At 36.7% G+C, this 5,505-nt stretch overlaps 1 protein-coding gene and 1 long non-coding RNA gene across 2 annotated transcripts in view; one reads left to right on the plus strand and one right to left on the minus strand.

The window, feature by feature from the left end:
- The window catches only part of LOC106867835 (serine/threonine-protein kinase greatwall), a 147,507-nt gene that overhangs the window by 46,546 nt on the left and 95,456 nt on the right, over positions 1 to 5,505 (minus strand). The window lies entirely within an intron of this gene.
- The window catches only part of LOC128247885 (uncharacterized), an 11,298-nt gene continuing 10,480 nt past the window's right edge, over positions 4,688 to 5,505 (plus strand). Inside the window, exon 1 of the long non-coding RNA XR_008264192.1 lies at positions 4,688 to 5,198. This is a non-coding gene — a long non-coding RNA (uncharacterized LOC128247885). The remainder of the gene's footprint in view (positions 5,199 to 5,505) is intronic.

A 5,505-nucleotide genomic window follows, 5' to 3' on the forward strand; every position in this document is an offset into this window, starting at 1 on the left:
GGGGGGGGGGGCAGTGTGGAGTGAAGGCATGTCGAATTTAGTTGCTTTCAAGTTTGTTGCTAGCGTTGCAGAAATATTTGTGTTACAGAAAGATTAGAATCAGCTGAAACAAAGTCAGTGCAGTTCCCTTGGCTTCACTACTAATGCATTACCACTGAAAGTAATTTGAGTTTCAACTATTTTATAGGATTACATATTCAAAATGTGGAATAGCAAGTGAATAATGTCATAATAGCATGTGCAGGCGTAGCTGTGTGGTAAGAGGCTTGCTTCCCAACCACATGGTTGCAGGTTCAGTCCCACTGTGTGGCACCTTGGGCAAGTGTCTTCTACTATAGCCTTGGGCCAAACAAAGCCTTGTCAGTGGATTTGATAGATGGAAACTGAAAGAAGCTTGTCATATATATGTGTATGTGTGTGTATATATATATATATATGTTTGTGTGTCTGTTTGTCCCCCCACCACCACCATCACTTGACAACCGATGTTGGTGTATTTACATCCCTGTAACTCAGCGGTTCAGCAAAAAGAGACCGATAGGACAAGTACTGGGCTTACAGAGATTAAGTCTTGGAGTCAATTTCTTCGACTAAAGGCAATGCTCCAGCATGGCCACAGTCAAACGACTGAAACAAGTAAAAGAATAAAAGAATAAAAGAATAAAAGAATAAAAGAATAAAAGAATAAATGTATTGTTAATATATCAAGAGGTGGCTGGACATAAAGTTGTTAGGATTAAATGGCTAGTAACGAAATGAGAGGATAAATTAGGGCTTATGAAGTTTGTAGTTTCTCATTTCTACCTTAATATTCCTAACATTTCAGTTGTAAGTGTCAAATTACATGATGAATCTAATGTAACATTGGCTTATAAATTCATTTCAATTTCAATTCCAAGATCAGTAAGAAATGGGGATGTTTAAGGAAATTGCTATTTTTACTGTCTTTTCTTGATTTACTAAGGTCTTAATTTTTCCATGAAATACTGTCTTTATTCATGGATTTTAGTATAGAAAGTGTTGCTTTATAGATAATTGTTATTGTACTAACACCAACTGCCAGAGAGGAAAATAGTTTGTTTTCAGTGTGTCTATTCAATACACATTGCAGTTCTATTGAACAGAGAATTTTCTGACAGGATTTAAATCTGTCATTGTCAACCACCAAGTCAATTTAACTGTATGTATCACCAATCAAACATTCTTTTTTTTCTTTCATCAAAGAAGCCAGGGATATTTAAATCAAAAAGCTGTAGGAGTCTAACCTTGAGAGTGGGAAGTATTGATTCCAGCTCCACTGACTCTCTCTCTCTCTCTTTCTCTCTCAATTCAAAAGCACTAAACAAAAATATATTTGTCCCTTTATCTTTTACCATTCTTCCTTTCCCTCAGGATATATTAAAGAAATCTTAACATGAATCAGATGCTAACAGTAAATATACCAGAAAAACCTTGAAACCATCTTCCTTATCAGAGAATAGACAGCTATCACATCATGTGTGTGTGTGTGTGTGCGTGCGCACGTACATGCATACGCTTGCATATGTGAGCATGAGTGCATTACCTATGAAAGTGTAACTTTCTTTTACTTTTACATTTATGTGAGATGAGGTGAGAAGACTATCACTATCTCCTGCAAGAGCATCACAACATCATCGTCATCATTTAACATCCGTTTTCCATGCTGGCATAGGCTGGATGGTTTAACAGGGACTGGCAGGGCCAGGAGCTGAACCAGGTTCCAATGTGTCTTTTAGGCATAGTTTCTACAGCTGGATGCCTTTCCTAACATCAACCATTTTATAGAGTGTACCGGGTGCTTTTTATGTGGCACCAGCACTGACAGGGTCATCAAGTACTTTGTAAAACAATTACCCCTCAGGTGGGAGTTGCATTGAGGAGGTGTAGCATTGTGCCAGTTGAGAGGTTTATAGATGTCTCAGCAACAAAACTACCAATTTAGAACTGTGTCGGTCTGTCACTGTTATTCTAATAAAACTGCCTCATGCTTTTAAAAATACTCCTTATCATCGCCACAGAAACCCCCATCATAAACAATTAAATATTCATTTCTAATTCACTTCAACTTTTCCTAAATATATTGAACTTGGCAAATGCATTATATACATGCACACATACATATGTACATACACACACATGCATGCATAGAAAGAACTGGGAGTTCAGTTGTCTGAAGATTGTTGCTGAGATATGACATTGAGTCACAGCTAACAATTTCAAAGACTGCTAAGTGTTTATTGATCTTTATATTTTTCATCCCCCACCACCAGACTACATACATCTATACATGCAAGTCTATACATATGCGTGTATACAAGTGTACGCATGCATGCATGTTTTTCTCAGAAATCTCATGACAATGAAAAAAAGTGTTTTTCAATGAGAAAAAAAAATGTTATCAGCTAAACTTTTCTTGAAATAATTACTCTGATAGAATTAAAAATGTATGATGGTAACTAGTAAAAAAAATGTCCATTGATTACACTCAAAATAAAAACTAATATTGATAATTACATTAATTTGTAATGCAACTTTGGAATAAACAATTGAAATAGGGGCAAAAATGTATGTTTTTGACTTGGTGCAAGTATGTTTGTGTATGTATACACACACACACACATATACACATATGTATATACGTGTGTACGTGTGTGTGTGTGTAAATACACACACAATCAGCTACTTTGTTTACTCAGTGTTATCAGTTATTTATTCTACGTGCGCGTACACTAAGATATCATCATTATCATCATCATCGTCGTTGTCGTTTTAGCAATCACTTTTCCATGCAAGCATGGGTCAAACTGATTTCATTGAAGCAGATTTTCTGCAGCCGGAAACCCTTCTTGTTGCCAACCCTCACCCATTCCCATATAATGCTCCCCTCTGGCCACATGCTTTCATAAAACTCTGGAAACAAATAACACTGTTTGTATAGTAGTAACACTCACTCACATCTATCATACAATGTCAAGACAAGGAGACACAAACATACATAGGAATCCATTGCATTTATGGAATTAACATGGTCCATAAAACCTTACCATAGTGTGAAATTATTTTCCTATTCTTTATGTTATAAAATAATAATAATGCATTCCAATGGATTTTTTAGGAAAAACAAAATACAATTTCTAAACATGCACCGTACTATATGTATACATTAAAACATTGGAAGAGAAATGCATTACAGAAAAATAAGAATTGTAATACAGTAATAGAGTATGTCCTTACCACATAGGATGTTAACAACTATGTGAGAGATAGTAGTGGTAGGATGGGAGCTATTGGGAGATTGAGGGTCAGTGTCTGCTATCTTATAGTGTGCCTCAACATCTGCTTGAGGAGCAAAGAACTTACACAGAATTGTTTGATGGTCATGGACCATCATCTCTTTGTACAACTGAATGTAGGAACTGAGCTCATTGCAAACTCCTTTTTTAATTTCTAGGTTACAAGCACCATACATGCATCAGTCGTTGCCAGTGCTGCCTGACTGGCTCCCTGTGTCGGTGGAACATAAAAAGCACCATCCGAATATGGCCGATGCCAGCCCCCTCACCCAGACTGGCTCCCATGCTGGTGGCACATAAAAAGCACCATCCAAACGTGGTCAATGCCAGCCTCCTCGCCCCTTCTGGCTCCTGTGTTTGGAGCCTGGTGCAGCCTCCTGGCTTGTCAGACCCCAGTCAAACTGTCCAATCCATGCCAGCATGGAAAAACGGACATTAGACGATGATGATAATACATTCACGATTAGAATCATTATCAACAAAAACTTGCAGACTTTCCTCTATAAGTAACCACTTTTTAATAACATTCTTTGCAGTTAATTTAAGTAGAGTTGCAGGAATTTCCATATTCTCATCTGTTCTCTGCTTACTCTTATTTTAACAACATCTGCACCTTCTTAGATAAAGTTCCTCTCTGGGACACAAGCAACCCAATCACATCATCCTTCAACCCTACATCATTTACAAGTGTCACAACACTTATCTGAATTTCATAGAAACAGATCTGTTTGTAGAAAACTTGTCAACACACAGTCTGGTTATAGATTTTTCCGAAAAGAGTCCTTTCTTTACTTGGTGACCTTGATAGCGCTGGTGCCTTGTAAAAAAAAAACAATCAGTGCACTCTGTAAAATGGTCAGCATTAAGAATGGCATCCAGTAGCAAAGCAGACAATCAAGTTTGGTGCAGTCCAACACAAGCCAGCATGGAACATGGACATTAAATGGTGCTGGTTTTACTAGCTTGATAAAATAGAGATGTGTATGTATTCATTTTTCATGTGAAAACGGCTTCATCAATTGCTTCCATATTTGTGATGTATGAACAATTTGACCCCAGACAAATAATAGGTTCTTCGTTTGATTTCTTTTTATTAAAGACAAAAAATATTCTGTTGTGTCTGGAGAGAGTTGTTTTCTTTCGGTGCCTTATAATTTAACACACTCACCAGTAAAATTTCCACTTATTTCTTTTTTATTTTCCTTAAATTTTAATTGCGTCTTGCAACCTTTTCAGTAGTCGTTGACCCTGTCTGTTACTTACACTGCATTCCTTTTTCTTTGTTTGTGTGTGTGGGTGGGTGTATGAATATATATATGTATACGCACATGTATGTAAGTATATGGATATGAAAGTAAACAGATCAAAATACAGACGGATAGTTACATAGGTTATATGAACAAACAAGCATACATACGCAAATGAAGGCTGAAACACATGGCCATATATATATACACACTACTTCACACAAGGATACATATGGAGACACGTCCACACAGATGGCGATGCACATCCATACATACAAACAAACAAACACGGTACATAGTTTCAAAACACACACACACACTCAGACATGCACACACAAGGAGACAGGGGTACACACACACATATACAAACACACACACACACACACACACATACATAAAAACACACAAACACAGACATGCAAACACACGAATATGCAGAATACATACATATATAGATACATATGCACACACACACATACATACATGCATGTATAGGCACACACACACACTGATCCACACACATAAGCACAAACCAACAAAAAGGAACGCAGTATGAGTAACGGACAGTCAAGATTATGAAAAAGGTTGCAAGATGCAACGAAAATTTTAGAAAAAGAAAAAAGTGGAAATTTTACCGGTGAGTGTGTTAAATTATAAGGCACCAAAAGAGAATGACTCTCCCCAGACACAACAGAATATGCTTTAACATACATACTCACTTAGAGAATCTTGCAAAACCAAATCCAAAACCAAAATAATATTGCTTCTTATATTACACCCATGTCTTTTTAAAATATTTACTTCCGTTTTCCTTGCGTCAGTGACATACATATCTCTCTCTCTATCTCTCTTTACTTATCTCTCTATCTATATCTCTCTATCTATATCTCTCTCTATCTATATCTCTCTTTATCTATATCTCTCTTTATCTATATCTCTCTTTA

The sequence above is a fragment of the Octopus bimaculoides genome, chromosome 5 (assembly GCF_001194135.2).
Source record: "Octopus bimaculoides isolate UCB-OBI-ISO-001 chromosome 5, ASM119413v2, whole genome shotgun sequence".
Taxonomy (NCBI): Eukaryota; Metazoa; Mollusca; class Cephalopoda; order Octopoda; family Octopodidae; genus Octopus; species Octopus bimaculoides.